The following is a 19,310-nucleotide window of genomic DNA, read 5'->3' on the forward strand; positions in this document are numbered from 1 at the left end:
ATACTGGTTCAACTTCTTGTCCACCGAAGGTTACATCCAGTACTCTTGTCGCACACGAGATTTTTCCACTACATACTTTGGCTTGCAATTACAATTTCTCTCCCCAAGACCCTTGTACCTTACACACTCACAAATATTTAACACTTAGAAATCAACATTTCTAAGTAAACTCTACCCCTTACGACCACACCTTAGAGGAATACAGGCTTGCATCTTACTAGACCATGAGACTAGTGCATTTCCAAGGATATGACAAGTACCACTTGTACTTTTCCTCTCAATTTTGCATCCACCAAAATCTAAATCCAAGTATCCCACCAAGTCACATAGTCTTCCTTTTGGATACCACAATCCTACATCCATAGTGCCTTTGATATATTTCCTTATCCTTTTTATGACATTTAGATGTGATTCTTTGGGTTTTAATTAATACCGAGCATATAGACGTACACTATGCATGATATCACGTCTACTTGCGGTAAGATAAAGAAAAGACACATTAATAACTTGATACTTAGAGATGCAATACACTCTCCAGTCACATTAGCATCTATGTATGTTCCAGAATCCATAAGAGTGACAATTGGTTTGCAGTAATCCATTTCAAATCGTTTCAACAAATCCGTGCATCATTATATTAACTAACAAATATACTATCCGTGAGTTAATTGATTTGAAGTCCAAGAACGTAATTTAACTTTCCCATCATGGACATCTCAAAATCCCCTTCATCATTTTACCAAACTCACTACACAAAAAGTCATCAGTAGAACCGAAAATAATATCATTGACATAGATTTGAACAAGTAAAGTGTGATGATCGATTTTCTTAATAAATAGTGTAGTGTGAACATTTCCTTTGGTAAATCTTTTTTCAATTAAAAAGCTTGTTAGATGTTCATACCATGTACGAGGAGCTTACTTTAATCCATAAATATCTTTATCAAGTTTATAAACATAAGAGAGATGTATGTAATCTTCGAAACCTGAAGGTTGTTAAACATACACCTCTTCTTGTATATAGTCGTTTAGAAAAGCACTCTTCACATCCATTTGATATAACTAAAAGTCCAAAGAACATGCATATGCTAGAAGAAATCTAATAGCTTCAAGTCTAGCAACCAAGGTTTCATCAAAATCTATACCCTCTTCATCGTTATATCCTTGGGCTACTAGTCTTGCTTTATTTCTAATGATAATACTATTTCAATATGATTTATTTCGAAAGACCCAACGAGTGCCTATAATATGCCTATCTTTAGGTCTAGGAACAAGTTCCTAAACTTGGTTTCTCTCAAACTAATTTAACTCTTGTTGCATAGCAAGAATCCAATGCTCATCGTCTATTGTATCATCAATTTTGGTTGGTTATATTAGAGAAACAAAGGCCATGTTAAGACAAGCATCATTTAACTTCAGGCTACTCGAAACTCCCTTACTTATATCACCAATGATGTTATCTATAGAGTGATGATGGTGGGTTCTCCATTCTTTAGGTAAATCATAATGAATATGTTCATCTTGTGAAGGTTTAGTATCATTTATCTTCCCGTGCTCTATGATGGTTGTAACTTCAGAAATGGATGAGTTAGGCAAATCATCATCATCAACATTAGACATATCTTCCAAAGAGGAATTAGTCTCATCAAAAGTTACGTGAATGGATTCTTCCATGGCTACCATTCTATTATTCAAAATTGTAAAATCTTTGCTTGTAAGAGAGTTTCCAAGGAAAATTCCTTCATCCGCTTTTGTAGCGATCTCGCCTAGGTTATCCTTACCATTGTTAAGTACAAAGCATTTACAACCAAACACATGCCTGTGAAAGATATTTGGTTTTCTGCCTTTGAAGAGTTCATAGGGGGATTTCTTTAGAATTGGTCTTATAAGAATTCAGTACATACATAGCAAGTAATGCTAACAACATCTGCCCAAAAATACTTCGGTAGATTTGTCTCATTCAACATAGTATGTGAAAGTTCTTCCAATGACCTATTCATTCTCTCTACAACACCATTTTTTTTGTGGTGTTCTAGGAGCAGGAAAATTGTGAGTGATACCATGATCATCACAAAATTCTTCCAATGAAGTATTTTGAATTTCTCCCCCATGATCACTTCTTATAACTACGAGTTTCATGGATTTTTCATTATGTATTCTCTTAGAATATTTGCTAAAAGTCTTAAGCACCTCATTCTTGTGTACCAAGAGTAGAGTAAAAGTATATCTTGAGAAATCATCACTTATCACAAGAGCATAGTAGTTACCACCAAAACATTTGGTCCTAGAGGGGCCAAATAAGTCCATATGTAATAATTGCAATGGCCTATTAGAAGAAACTATATGCTTTCGCTTTAAAGAAGTTTTGTTTGCTTACCCTTTTGGCAAGCACTACATAGTTTGTCTTTAACAAACTTCATGTTAGGTAAGCCCACAACTATATCTTTCTTGATCAGTTTATTTAAAAGATCCATATGAATGAGAACAATTCTTCTATTCCATACCATGCATCATGATCATTTATAGCTAAACACTTAATGGAAAAAGAAAAATCATTTAATGCAATCATATAAATATTATTAATTCTCTTACCAATAAGTTTAGAGTTGTTTGATACCACTATGATATTGCAAACAGAGTCAAAGTTTGCAAGTGCGATCTACAGCAAAGTTTTGATAAAGACAACAAATTTAGTAAAGCTTGAAGGTTGGCTCAACTTATCAAACAACAAGCTAAAGACTCAAGATTATCTAAAATTAGGAAAGTCTTTGAATTTTTAGACGTCCTAAGATGTCTTAAAAATGAGAATCATCCATCCATAATAGATAGTATGCATGCACTTCACTTGAGCATACATGATTTTAGTGCATCAAAACTAAATATGTTTTTGAAATTTTTCATTGCATGAGCATACATCATTTAGAAGGTTTTACCTTGCATAAGTGGAATCTAAACCTTTGGTTAACATTGATTAATTAATTAAAGATACAATTTAATTAATTAAGTGGTCTTTAGAACACGTTAATCGATTAAGTGTTTTTATGGATCAATTAATTGAATTCTTAGCCTTGTTAATCAATTATACAAGAGCTTAATCGATTAAATATACTGATTGAAGAAAACATACTATTTTGATAAACGTTAATCAATTAAGTTCATTGATAGTCGATTAAGAATAGTTAAATTCAATTTACTATAAAAGTTGTAATTTTACCCATTAGCAATATGAGAGAGCTTCAAAAAATTTCAAGAGTTCAATATGGAAAATAGTGTTATGCAAAAGTTAAAGTGTTTCTTGTGCATAATAGGGATTAGAAGAAAAAGCTTCTTCAGAAGTAAATTTTGAGAATTCAATTGTAGAATTCTTTATCATACACACTTTGCATAAATCCACAATTTCTATTAGGTCTTGTGACATTTTCTGATTAGTTTTGAGAATGAGTGTTACTTGTTCACATAGGACATTTAGATGCTTGTAACTTGAAAATGTGTCGAGACAACAAATTTGAGGAGTTTAGAAGAAGAAGTGTCCTAGTTGAGGTTAGGTTATATAGTCTTCACCATTTCACAAAGGTCTTAGTTGAGAGCAAGATTCGGCTGGGGCTAGACATCAAGTAGGTCTGGAGTATTCGAAAGAGGCGTGTTGGAAGTCAAACCAGGTAGCTTGGCTCTATATCTAAGAATGAAGTTTTTGTGAAAGTGTAATTGGAAGCATGCTTGCAATTGAATATTTCTTCGTTTCTTAGTGAAGAAGATCAGTCGGGAGGCCTGGATGTAGTTTGAAAGTGGACCCGCAAACAAACCAGGATAAAACAAATTCGTTCTTGTTTCTCTTCCCTTATCTCTTTTACATTTCACATTGATTCTTGAATTGCAAAATTTCTTTAGATTAATTGTTCATAATCTGATTAAGTAGTATACGTTAGTAAAGATTGAATTGTTCGAGTTTTCTGTTGAAAAGATTTTGTTTTCAAGAAACCTAACAGTCAAAATAAAAGATTAAAATAATCATTAATTGATTAAGACATAGTTGTCAATAATCAATTAAGATCTTGGTTAATTGATTAAACTAGTTATTTTTCAGAATTCTGTAAAAAGTGGAAAAGTAATAATTTGAATGTGATGCACCTATCCAAGAAGATCATACAACTATGGAATTGGAAATGTCAGAGGATGAAGGACATGAAGACTAGCCTGAATAGAACACTATTCAACCACAAGCTGAGACATCAAGTGCATCTCACCAATCTGTATTTAGTTCAACACAACTGGATCTCATGGAACAACGCTTGAACGACCGCATAGATGCTAGTTTTCAGTCCTTAAGGATGCAATGAAGGCTGAGTTTCAAAAGCAAGAAGAAAGGACTTCTCAGGAGTTTGATCATGTTATCTTTCTACTTAGAACTTCACAACCCACTCCACCATTCCCGCCTCCACATCAAGAATAGTTTAGCTTAGAAATGCCTAAGATAGATTCAGCTTTAGTGCCTATGTGTGTGTGTGGTAATGATTATTTTGGTTAATGGTTTATTGTTAGTTCACATTATGACTTAGTTATGTTTATGGTTGAACTAGTTCTTGGATTATTATGTTGACCTTAATGTTTGCATTATGTGATTGCATTATGTGTTTCTCGCTTACTATGATGTTTCAATTTTGATGAATGGTTAGTTTGTTGATATTTCAACTGTTCAAATGTAATGCTTTGTTAAAACATGCTCACTGCCAACTATAACTGTTAATTTAAGAATGATTAATCGATTAAATGCATAAGTTAATCGATTAATTGCAGAATTTGTGCACTTTATCAAGTTTCTGAACTTTTTTTAATCCATTAATTACTTCTTTAATCGATTAAATTCAGCATAAATCAAAAATCATTCCATTCCTTTGGTTATATTTTACGATATTTATTTTTTATCATGCCGAAAGGGGGAGAAAGTGTTGTTTGAAGTTTTGCAGGTTGTTATTCATGCTTCCGTAATAATCCTATCATATCTTCAATCGTGGAGTAAGGGGGAGAACTAAGTGAGGGTGAGTTGTGTTATGTATACACTACTTATTCACAACCTAAGAAAAAGATGGTGATCAAAAACAAGCTTCAAAGCATAAAGTAAGAAAAAGGTCGTCATCATCAAAAAGGGGAAGATTGATATTGCAAAAGGTGTCAAAGTTTGCAAGTGCGATCTACAATAAAGTTTTGATAAAGACAACGAATTTAGTAAAGCTTGAAGATTGGCTCAACTTATCAAACAACAAGTCGAAGACTCAAGGTTATCTAGGATTAGGAAAGTCGTTTTATTCTTAGACGTCCTAAGATGATTCCCTAAATCGAGTCTAAGTTAGGTAAACCTACAATGAGAATCTCACAATGCATAAAAAGGTAAATAAAACTTAAAAATGAGAATCATCCATCCTTAATAGATAGTATGCATGAACTTCACTTGAGCATACATTATTTCAGTACATTAAAACTAAATATGTTTTTGAAATCATTCATTGCATGAACATACATCATTTAGAAGGTTTTACCTTACATAAGTGGAATCTAAAGTATTGGTTAACACTGATTAATTCATTAAAGATACAGTTTAATCGATTAAACGTTTTAGAACACATTAATCGATTCAGTGTTTTTATGGATGAATTAATTGAATTATAGTAGCTATAGGTTTGTAGCTCTTATCCTCATTAATCGATTATACTAGAGCTTAATCGATTAAATATGCCTACTGAAGAAAACATGTTATTTTCTATAAATGTTAATAGATTAAGTTCATTGATAATCGATTAAGATCAGTTAAATTCAGCTTAATATGAAAGCTGCAATTTTATCCATAATCAATATGAGAGAGATTCAAAATATTTCAAGTGCTCAATCTGGAAAATAGTGTTTTTCAAAAGATTAAGTGTTTCTTGTGCATAATAGGGATTAGAAGAAAAATCTTATTCGGAAGTAATTTTTGAGCATTCAATTGTCAAATTCTTTTTCACACAAACTGTGCATAAATCCACATTTTTTATTAGGTCTTGTGAGATTTTCCGATTAGGTTTGAGACTGAGTGTTACTTGTTTACATAAGAACATTTAGCTGCCTGTAACTTCAAAAGGTGTTGAGATAAAAAATTTGAGGAGTTTAGAAGAAAACGTGTCCTAGTTGAGGTTAGGTTGAATAGTATTCACCATTTAACAAAGGTCTTAGTTGAGAGCAAGATTTCATTGGGGCTAGACATTAAGTAGGTGTGGAGCATCCGAAAGAGGCGTGTTAGAAGTCAAAATGGGTAGCCTGGCCCTAGATCTAAGAAGGAAGAGTCTATGAAAGTGTAATGGGAAGCGTACTTGTAATTGAATAGTTCTTTGATTCTTAGTGAAAAATAATCTCTCAGATCAGCAGGGAGACATGGATGTAGTTTGCAAGTGGACCCGCAAACGAACTAGGATAAAAAATTGTTATTCTTGTTTCTCTTCCCTTATGTCTTTTACATTTCAAGTTTGTACATTTCACATTGATTCTTGAATTGATTAATTGCTTTAGATTAATTGTTCATAATCTGATTAAGCAATATACGTTAGTAAAGATTGAATTGCCTGAGTTTTCTATTGAAAAGATTTTGTTTTCAAGAAACCTAACTATTAGCATAACGGATTAAAACAATCGTTAATCGATTAAGACATAGCTATAATTAATTGATTAAGACCTTGGTTAATCGATTAATTTGGTGATTTTTCAGAACTCTGTAAAAAGCGGAAAAGTGATAATTTGATTGTGATACACCTATTTATCCCCCTCTAGGTGTGTTTGTATTCTGATCATATCAAACGAGTGGTATCAGAGCTAGTACGACAATAATAGCTTGGTCGCTAACTTTGTTGATTCGCAGGACATATCACTATGGGATCTACCAACCCTTTCGGTAGTGATGGTGTATCCATCAACTATTTGTAGGTATTCAGTGGCGAGGGATACGCCTTGTGGATGGTTCACATGAGAATACTTATCGAGGCCATTGACACAAATATTTGGGAGTTCATTCTTAATGGACCATATATTCCACTACATTTGGTGGAAGGAGATACCAAAGAAAAACTGAAGAGCTTGTGGAGTGATGATGAGAAAATAAAAGTTCAACACAAATTAAAAGCGAAAAATATCATCACTTCATCATTTTCTTACGATGATTTCTTTACGGCATCTCAATTTCATAGTGCCAAGGAGATGTGGGACACTTTAGAAGTCACCCACGAAGGAACGAGAGAAGTTAAGTGCACAAGTCTAAATGCTTTGACGCATGAGTATGAGCTGTTTAGGATGTTTCCTAACAAGTCTATAAGTGACATGTATAAATGTTTCACTCATATCGTAAATCATTTAGTTGCTCTGAATAAGACATTTGCTATAGGTGAACTCACTAATAAAGTGTTAAGATGCCTTGACAGGAACTGATAGCCAAAAGTGACCGCTATCATGGAGTCCAAAGATCTTGTTCGATGCCATTAGCAACATTGTTCGGAAAACTCCAAGAACATAAAATGGAGTTAGGGCGCTTAAACTTGCATGAAGAATTAGACAAACGCAAGAAAAATATTTCTCTCAAAGCGTCAACTTATGAAATTTAAGAACAGAACATTGATGAAGATTCTGATTCTGAAATAGACGATGAAACAATGACCCTCTTAGTAAGAAAGTTTAACAAATTTTTTAAGAAAAGAGGATGGCAAACGCGGTTTCAATGCAAAGAAGCTAAGGACTCAACCCGGATAGGCAAGGCTCCCAAAGAACACTTCACTTGCCATGAGTGTGGAAACGTTGGGAACATGAAATTCCAATGTCCAATCTATCTCAAGAAGGTTGAGGGTGAGAAGACCACCTCAAGGGAATTCAAGTCTAAAAGGCCTACATTGTGTGGGACGTTCTCAAGGATGAAACTACAACAATAACATCTGATGAAGAGGAGATCACCAAACCATGTCATATGGCTCACACACCAGACCATCTTATTTGACAAAGAAGAATCTAGTTAGGTACACACTCTCCTTATTCTAGTTCATGTTCTAAAAATTCAGAAAATATACCCAATTATGATGAATTATATGATGCTTTTGTAGAATTACATGAGGAACTTAAAAAACTAGCAAGAATTAGTGTTGATCCTAAAAGGATATTATTGTTGCATGAATAGAAAATACTAAAAATGCAAACATTGATTGATGAAATTAAACTTGAGAATGAAACCCTTGATCATATCTATGCATGTGCCTCTTGTGATTGTTCTTCTAAATTATTTTAGACTTCTACATGTGAAAATTGCAATTTGTTAAAATCTGAAAATTCTGTTTTGAAAGATAAGATTGCAAAGTTCACATATAGTCGTCAAAATCTTCACAATTTACTTGCTTTTACTAGAAATATTGGTAATCATGCTGGAATAGGATATAATCATGCCACGAAAAGAAAACCATTTACAAAACATGTGACTCATAATCAAAAAGTATATAATCATAATTCACCTACATGTTTTTATTGTGGCATTCATGGACATACTTCCATTTCATGTTATTTTAGAAAGTATGGAGTACCAAATGCAAAGTATGTCTAGTTCCCATGGTTACTAACGATAAAGGATCCAACATAACATGGGTACCTGAAAGTATCAAGTACATTTGTTTTGCACGTATGTCTTCGAACACTTGGACAACATTGGTATCTAGATAGTGGATGTTCGAGACATATGATGGGAAATAGACCCAAACTCCTTGATCTATCATTGAATGAAAATGGCTTCATTGCATATGGAGAAAACAACCGAGAGAAAATACTCGGAGTCGGAAAAATTGGAGTTGCTTCTCGAACTATCATCGACAATATTCTCTATGTCAAAGGACTTGAACACAATTTGCTTAGTATCAGTCAACATTGTGATAGAGGTAACAAAGTTTCCTTTGATTCTGATTCAAACAGTTTTTTAACTAAGGAAACTAATATATGGGTTTGGCATATAAGAGTAGGTCATATTCATTTGAAACATTTTGAAAAAGTAAGTACTAAGGAACTTCTTATAGGGCTACCTAAGCTAAATTTTAAAACCGACAATATTCGTGACACCTGTCAAAGATATAAGCCGGTTAAAAACTCATTTTCGTCAAAAACAATGATATCCACAACAAGGTAAATGGAGCTCTATGGACTTGTCTGGACTGTCTCAAGTAATGCGTTTTGGAGGTAGCTACTACGCACTACTTATTGTTGATTATTATTCTAGATTCACTTGGACATTATTTCTGACATTAAAAAGTGGTAGCTTCAAATCATTTTAAAATCTTGCCAAACAAATTCAAAACCAGTTTAATCAAAAAATATTGTTTACCCGTAGCGACAACAATAGTGAATTTGAAAATCATTCACTCGAAAAGTGTTGCGATAAAAATGATATACTTCACTAATTCTTGGCTTCTTGCACTCCTCAATAAATAGAATGCAAGGAGACGAGAACAATGCTAAAAAAAAAAAGCAAAGTTCCAGCATACTTTTGGGCTGACGCAGTACACACCCCATGTTATGTGATTAACCGAATTTTGATTAGGCGTAATTTCGAAAACTCCTTATGAACTTTTAAAAGGCCACAAACCAAATATATCTCATCTTGATGATTTTGTGTTCAAATGTTTTATATTGAATAATGGAAAAGAGAATTTGGCTAAGTTTGATTCAAAAGTCGATAAAGGATTATTCAGTACATAGTAAAGCCTATCAAGTCTATAATAAGCATACCATGAATGTAGAAGAATCTTTACATGTGAATTTTGATGAATCTTCTCCAAGAGAGAAGAGGAAGGTGGTATTTGATGATGTTTCGAGTGTATTGGAGGATGCATACACAAAGGTATCTGAATTGGAAATGGAAGCACATATCGAAAACAATGAAAATCAAGAAGATGACAGCATGCCAAAAGTCTGGAAAACAAAAAAGGATCATCCCATCGACAAGGTCATATGTGATATCTCAAAGGGATTGGTAATCCAAAACTTTCTTCGTAATTATTATAATTTTGTTGCTTTTGTTTCTCAAATTGAGCCTAAAAATATTAATGAGGCCCTAGAAGACGAACATTGGGGTATAGCTATACAAGAAGAGCTAAACCTATTCCAGCAAAATGATGTGTGGGACATGGTCCCCAAGCCAAAAGATCACCCGATTATTGGCACTAAGTGGGTCTTTCACAACAAACTCGATGAATCGGGCTTCACTATTAGAAACAAAGCGCGACTAGTGGCTCAAGGGTATAATCTAGAGAAAGGCCTTGACTTTGACGAAACCTACGCCTCCATTGCAAGGTTGGAAGCCATTTGGGTGAACTTTAACCTTTTTCAAATTGATTTTAAATGTGCATTCATGAATGGGGCTAGACAACAAGTAGGTGTAGAGTATCTGAAATAAGCGTGTCAGAAGTCAAACCGAGTAGCTTGGCTCTAGATCTAAGAAGGATGTAATTGTAAAAGTGTAATTGGAATCATGCTTGTAATTTAATATTACTTTGTTTCTTAGTGAATAAAAATCATCAAGATCAGCCAGGAGGCCTAGATGTAGTTTGCAAGTGGACCAGCAAACGAGCCACGATAAAAATTTGTTGTTATTGTTTCTCTTTCCTTATATCTTTTACATTTCAAGTATTTACATTTCATATTCATTCTTGAATTTCTTAATTACTTTAGATTAATTGTTCATAATCTAATTAAGTAGTATAAGTTAGTAAATATCGAATGGTTCGATTTTTCTGTTGAAATTATTCTATTTTCAAGAAACCTATATGTTAGGATAACCAATTAAAACAACAATTAATTGATTAAGACATAGCTGACAATAATCGATTAAGACCTTGGTTAATCAATTAAACTGGTGATTTTTCAGAACTCTTAAAAACCATAAAAGTGATAACTTGATTACGCTTCACCTATTCACGCCCTTCTACAACACCCATTCCCTAGCGTTAAAAAAAAAGTATATACAAGACAGTCGTATACGTTCTTGGTTAATTACAACTTACGTTAGGAAAATAACATATATTTTTTTTATAAAGAAAGATAATGTTTATCTCAAGACTTACTTCTGTGTCATACTATATAATTAACACTAAAAGAAGTATTGAAAATATTTTTCAAATAGCATCACCATAATCATAGGCATTAGAGTACTCTCTTGATGCCCTATCTATATACATGCATATAAATAGGTTTCAAAATATCACAATTCCATATAGACTATGTAGTCTCTAATCACACCATTATCACATATACTCAAGTAAAGTTAGGGTAGATATATACACATATATATACAAAAAAAAGACCATGAGACTCGGTGTACACTAGGACTATTACAACTGCCAAAAAAACCTATACAGATATGTCATACATAACCGAACTGCCAAAGTCTTGACCCAACTTCCCCATACTATTGCCCTCTATCACTACCCTCCTCAAGGTACTCCTTTGGATCCTCCTCATTACTGTAAATGGATATGATGCCATCTTTGACAGTAGTCTTGACAGGCGCATGGGAATCCACTGGTGAAGAAGATAATTGGGCTCGTGTTCCCGGGCCACAAGTAGCAGCCTCATTACCCTAACCTCATCCATATGCATCTAGGAAAGGAGACCCTAGAGTGTACTCTAGAATCCCTCTCATAACAAGAATGATGAACCAGTGTAATTCTTCGATGGAGAAGTGCACCAACAACATAGACACGCTTGAGTTCCCCGAGTCGTTTGAGGACGACTAGCCTGGACCATAGATGATATGTGTGTGGAATGTCTCACTGAAGAACTCGGTATGTCACATGATGGCTCAGCCCTACGGCTATCATAACGGGAGGAAAAAGAAAAACCAAGAGGAGTTGTAGGTGGAGGAATATTCCTGGCAGGAGTAGGGGGAGGTATCGGTCGTAACTCATAGCCGTCTAGAATATGCATGACATATACCATTGGCAAAATATATCAGTAGGGGAGTGGTGCTCTATACAGGTCTTAATAAGTACTTGGAATCTCTAGATCTCCCCGATACACTGCTCAATACCATCTTAGCTCAACCTTTCCTGGAGGGGGAGGTATGATCTCTATCACATAGAGTGGACTCATGAAAGGAGCATCAAAATCCATCACTACCTGTAATATTAACCTAGAGAGTAAGAATCTCTAAATATGATAAACAAATAACATACAATAAAAAGACTGTGTTTGAAAAGACTGTGTTTCTGAGAAGAACTAGTAGGTTACCCTTGCATTCGCATTGGTGATAATATATTTTGTATGAATTTATTTACAAATTTTAAAGTAATTTGTAAATTAAAAATTTATTGATGATTACCTTATGAAAAATATTACTTATGTATTTAAATGTTTATAACTTCTATTGATGATTACCTTATGAAAAATGATGTTTAATATAAGTTTTATAATACATTTATAGATTTTTTAAGACTTCTTCATGTTAGTCTCAATTCTGCAATAGCATTATAAGAGTTCTAACTTTCAACTTTATCTTATGATTGGGAAGAATAGAGATTGTAAATGAGTTTAAAAATTCAGAAGTTAGTATGTTGAATGCTTCACTTTCATTAGCATCAGCCATATCAACTGATTCTGAACTTAGATATTCATTTTCCTCACCTATAGTTATACGTTAGAATATTTATTATTAATATAAGTTTAATAATCTATTATGTTGAACATAATGAAAATTTAAACACATCTAAATAAATTGACATGAAATTTTACTATAACATATTCATAAATATGATCAACATTCTCAATTGTTGATGCAAGTATTGCTATAGATTATAGAAATTGTCCGTCCTTAAAGTGATGTTGTAGATTTGATCAACAATCGTATAGGTTGCTCTGCCTTAGCTTTACGTAAGTAAAAATAGTAGAATAAAAAATATAAAATAATTCATAATCAACAATTTGAAGCAATACAATTGAATGAGATAAACAATGATGTTGAAATATACAATTATATTTGATATTTGTTGACTTGCTTACACTAAAATTGCAAGATGTAGAAAATGAGGTTTAAGGAATCACCAAGTTGTGAGGTATTTTAAAATATTTAGGTTTGCAATAAAAGGACTTGAGAATCATGACCCCATTTTATCTCAATTTACTTTTTCTTATATATAAGGTTATACATAATATTTTCCATATATAGTAATGGGCTTAGCCTTTTCCAGAGCATAAGATATCTATCATTGTGAGTCTTTACCCCACTATAATGGATTAGTAAACCATACAATAGATACATCACTAATTTATAGAGTTTAAAGCTAAAAGAAAATGGTTTAAGTCGTCCTTTTAAGCATGCAAAAGGAAATAAAAAAGGAAGCAAGTAAGTAATACTTGTTATTTAGTTATTTGTGTACACAAAAATCTTAGCAGTTTATTTTGTTAGAAAATATGAAGTATTTATTGTTGGTAAAGTCATTAAGACAATATACATATTGCTTTATCCAATTTTTACGGAAATCACCATTAATGACTAAAGGATAGACTCAAGTAAACACAAATTTATTTTCATCATATTTTAGTAGGGGTTGGGACATGTCATTATGACTTCAGCTCGCAAATGTCACGATATATATGTAGATTGTAATGAGAATTCAAAAGAAACAATCATCATTTCACTTTTTAATTTTGGGAGAAGTTTAACATTTTTATACTCCAAATTATTTTCACTCACATGCATTGAATGCATTAGCTATAAGGGAATTCATTTTAGTTTTAATTTTATTTCTATGTCTAGAATAATTTACACTCACAAACAAAATTTGTTTGCTATAATGCAATTAGACCAAATAATTGAAAAAAGACATCATCCTTACTTAGAAGTTAATAATTTGTACTTTATGTTTTTTGTGGATAACATTTTTCTTGTTGTAGCTAGTTATGACAAAGTCTCTCAATAAATTCCAAATTCATTTATGTATTCATGATATGCAATAAAAGAAAAAGACTAACCATGAAATTTAAACAAACATTTGTTATAAGAATTATCATTTTAACTACCCAGAGACACGACAATTTATATAAACATTAACTATTTAACTCAATTTTAGTAGGAACATAGATGAAAAATATACATTTGAGTGAATGAGTGAGTAGGAAAAGAGATGAGTATAAGTTATAAGATCTGATGATAAAGAAGTTGTAAGGAAAAATCATAGAAGAGTCTACTAATCAGTTTCATGGGTAAAGAAGATGAGCCTAAAATGAAGAAAGAAGTTTGCGGAAGAAAAAATGGAAAGGTTTAGTGAGGAATAAAAAATTTGAGGAGGTTTAGTGAGGAAGAAAAAAAGAGAAAATGGAGAAAGGGAGATACTAAAATGATGGAAAGGTGTTTTCAGCTTCAACTCTCCTTCATCCAAATTACACTTCTAACCCTACAATCAAACGTATTAGAAGGTAAAGAGTTACTCAATTTGGTAATATCATCTCATAGTAAAACATGAGTTTGCAAGTAACATTACTAAATGTCTGAATTATCTCCACCAATACCAAATGCATAAGTAAAGTGATATATACTTTTCAGTATTATACTAAACATAATTTTGATTTAAAATATTTTTAAACAAATAAAACATATCATTACAAATATATCCTTTTTATTAATATAATCTGAATCACTATCATTAATATTGTAGCGATCATCAAACTATTCAGAGTACTGGTATGATGGAACAGTGGTTCAACCGATGGTTCATTAAATAAATCGCATACTAGTGAAGTTAAATATACATATATATTATACTAACATTAATGTTGAAAAATCAATAAGGAAGACAATAATTTACTTTATTTTCATTAAAAACCAAAGATATTATTGCATCTCTAAGCTAGGCCGAACACAAATATAGTCGGATATTATTTCCATGGTCGAGAGTAACTAGGTATTGAGGCCCTTTCACTCGTAAATTACTAATTTGATATTGAACAGATAAAAATCTGATATATGACTTTATGTTAGATCTATGATCTATTTGGATTTGCATGATTATATGTTTGTCTTGAAAATTGAAATGTCTAATATGCTTGATGTTATCTTTATGGAATGACTATGTGATGGTTCCAAGTAATGTGAATTAGTTGTATGCTTGATATGATTGTTCAATCCTAATAATTGAATCTTAATTGCAATCCCAATTGAGTAAATTATACTAGTTCTGAATGAGTATTTTCTGATTGGAATTATTATTGAGAATGTTGAATTAATTGTCGCATCATTATAGAATTATCATCGTGCATTCTCATGACATGACCTATGAGTATTCTTGAAGGAATGAAGTTTGAAAAGATTGTGTTTCTGAGAAGAATGGAACGAAGGGAATGAAAATTGTTTAACTGGTTTTTTGCCAACTAAGGTCTTTTGAAAAACAACTAGATAATATTTTTTCTAGAAAACTGGCAAAGCATTCTTTTGGAAAAACGTGACAGCATGTGGATTTAAACAAAGGTTAGATTTTCTAAGTCAAAAGAAAGCAATTTGAGAAACCATGTTTCTAATGTTTTTTTTCAAAGTGTCAAACTAGTATAAATTGTCTTAATTTGCCATAAAATGATTCTATTGGTGAGAAACTCGATTTAAAAGTTGTCGACTTTACCGTAAAAAATTTCCCTTCGTTCATCTCAAAGAAACAGTTCCCATGTCTTGTATGAATCGTAAGATCCATATCACTATGTCTACTATTTCTAGCATAGTCTATGGGAATATAAGACACGGCAAATTTTGTGTCGAGATCTCAGAGGAGTACCTTGTCTGTGTGACTTGGTTGAGGGGACACTGTGGGTGGGGATTGATCTATCATGAATAGGATAGCTCCCTTGCACCGATAGAACTCCTTGCAGTAACTGTGGTGACCTCTGACTCCCCCTTGAAGGGATCATGTTCAGGTTGATACAACAGATATCTTTGTTGACTGGTGGATATATTGATGTTACTAAGTGCATGGTATTTCGCCTATGAGATACCAATGGTTGGCACAATGTTGTAGTCTTCATGTTAACTTCCTAAGAACATCATAGAACTGGTCGGGCTCGACGACTGTCGGTACCATTGATGTTAATTTGTGTTAGAGGCCATGTTAAGAGTTACTTCTCCATACACTCATTTATGAGTTGATTGTTGTGTCGGGATATACAGTATAGATGCTCATACATCATCATATTAACATTCCACATTTGATTGCATCTATATGATAATTATTATAAGACGTTTACTGTGTGAACCTAATACCTTATTTGTTATTTATATACCATATGTGAGAGTACTTACTCTCCTAACATTTTAGGGAGTACGTGACTTCATGGGGAATGATCATGCCTTCGTCCGAAAGAAAGGAAAGACAATCCTTATGGCTAGGTAGTGTGTCGCTTTGTTATAGGATGTAACACCCGAGTCAGTGTATTATATTTTAACCTTGACAAGTCAAGAACTTTATATTCTTTTTGAAGGATTTGTCAAGACAATTTCCATTCGTTTTGAAGTTCAAGTTCAACGTTATATGAAAGATACTTTTGGAAAATTTTATTTTCAAAATTATCAATTGACGTTGTTGCCGCCATAAATCATTTCTTCATTTGTATACTTAATTTAATCCTGCTGAGTGAGGATGTTACAATAAATACTCATATATCTATGTAAGAATATAACTGAAACAAAGGATGTTACAAAATGCGGTTCCAATAATTGTTGAAATAGGTCAACATTAAAGATAACTAATATTAGAAATGGGGATAGGTTTTGAAATGAATTATTTTGGTAATTCTGCCAACAATTGTGATAGTTAAATCGATTAAGTGGGGATTATGTTTTGTTGGTTGTAGGGCGGGTTTGATTTTATGGTTGGCGAGCGGGAATGTTTGTAAATGAGGGATGAGTGGGATTATAAGGTTGAGGTGGACTAGTATATATGGGACAACCGTGATTATGTTGGGGAATGGGGACATTGTTAATTTGGTAGGCTAGTGTTTGGTTGGACAATGTGTATCATGATACCCCATGGTTGTTGTTACTACACATGATTCACCCCATTCTCCTTTTTTCTTTGTTGAACATCCTTCCTTGCAGCACTGTTTTTCGCCTCACCAACTAAGAAATTCTTGGCCTTGGATAGTATTTCGATTATATCACCAACATCCATTAACTCATGAAAATCTTTACAAGCTACTCCAGCCATGGTCCCGAGAATAGTAGCTCCCAAGTTTCCGAGAAAATAGGAACATATTTATGGAAATGTCATTTTGGACTGATCTGGGATCCGAACCTCTCAATATTACAACATATTCCTATAAAGACTCATCCTTCTTCTTCTTCTACATTGATCGGATTTGATCCTGAGTTGAGGCTAAGTCCATGTTAAACTTTAATTGCTCCATGAACAAATCATCTAGCTCGGTTCATCATGAAATTCGAAGAAGGTCTAATTCCTAGTCAAATTCTAGTGTTGCTATAGTCCTTTGACTAGGTGAAAACGAGGATTGTCACTCCCATCATGCGGAATAAAATCTAGAACATTGAAGTCCTTTGGGATGGCAATGTTAGTTGCACGACATAACTCTTCAATTCTGAATGCCATAGAGGAACTTCCCCTCTGTAAGTTTTGAGTTGTTGCTCTATCCTTTCCATTCATTCCTCCTGAGCTTTATCCTTATCCCTGACCTTATTATTGCTTACTAAAGGCACTCCTCCTAATGGACCAAGGGTTTAGATGTGGGGTTGCTCTGAACATGGCCTAGAATATTGAAGCATTAACTTGTCGACCTGGTCCACCTATTCATACTTGACCAAGAGTGAGACAGCTCAGGTTATTCCTTAAGTGATGCAAGGTACTCGGTTTTGAGCTTTAGTCATCTCATACGTCCTCCCCTTCACCTCATTTATCATAGCTAACAATTTCCTCTAACTTGCGCCTTACTGTGTACATTCTATCTCGACCTCTAGTATTGTAAATGCGAGTTTGATTGGAGTTTGTCTTTTCTAGTCGCACAATGGTTCCAAATTAAACATACATTTTCCAAAATGTTGGGTAAAAACTTTTATTATGAATTACTGAGAAGTTATTTCCTATACTAAACAAAGAACTTTTTGTATAGAACTATGACCATCTCAAAACTGTTTTCTAGGGTTAGACTCCCTCTAGATCATGTTTTGGTTGGGATAATCATAGAGAGCACACAAGCTCCACGATATGATTGCATATATTACTTCATGCTAGTAATTCTGAATGCAAGCATGGAAGAGCATAATTTTGATGAAGACAAAGAGTAAAGCTTACGGACAATGGACACATCAACAACAACAAAAGACTCATTTTCAAGCATCAAGAAAGGATCATGAAGACTAAGAGTAATTAATTTCTTTTTAGGTCAAAAGATGTTTTGAATGGGTAGAGTTTAGGTTGGGTGAACCCTATAAGACTAAGATTGCAACTAAGATGGAGGTGAATTAGTTGACTAGAAATTATGACCACTTTTTCTGCAAAATGAAGAGTTAAAGTGGAGCGGATAATATTGCAGAAAATAAACAAGAGTAAATCAAAGAGGTAAGGGAGAAGAGAGTACACAATGATTTTTATACTAGTTCACATTCTTGTCCACCGAAGGCTACGTCCAGTACTCTTGCAGCACAAGAGATTTTCCACTAAATATTATGAGTTGTAATTACAATATCTCACCTTGAGATCTCTATGTACCTTACACACTCACTAATACTTATACGTTTGGAAAACACATTTCCGAGTAACTCTATCCCCTTTCTTATCACACCTCGTGAAAGAAAGTATTTACAATGAATGAACAATTGCAATGATGCCTTGGATTGCCTTTACAAGTATGAAATATAATAACATTTGCAATCAAATCAACTCTTTTGTATACTTAGTAATAATGCTCTTTAAGTTTACAAAACTTTGAAATACATTACTTCAAGCAACTCAGAAAAATAGCTTTGAAAGTTTGAGTTCAAGTTGCTAGAAGTGCATAAAACTATTTCAGAAAAGTGTAGGAAAGTTGTGAGAAAAAGTGTGAAAGAGTTATGAAAGAGTTGTTGAATGATTGTGAGTTCTAAGGCCTTTAAATGGGCTTTCCAATCAGTCATTGTGCCATTATGAAAGAGTAGGAGTTGTTTGGAATGAAGGCATTTCGTTTGGGATGAAAATCCTTGAGTTTCAAATCTGAAAAACTGATGTAACAGCTCTCAGTAACCAATTAAAGCAAGTGGGTAATCAGTTACCCAAACATTTTGTCCAACAGTGAATTAAAAT

Source organism: Lupinus angustifolius, unplaced genomic scaffold (genome assembly GCF_001865875.1).
Source record: "Lupinus angustifolius cultivar Tanjil unplaced genomic scaffold, LupAngTanjil_v1.0 Scaffold_1_1094, whole genome shotgun sequence".
Classification (NCBI taxonomy): Eukaryota; Viridiplantae; Streptophyta; class Magnoliopsida; order Fabales; family Fabaceae; genus Lupinus; species Lupinus angustifolius.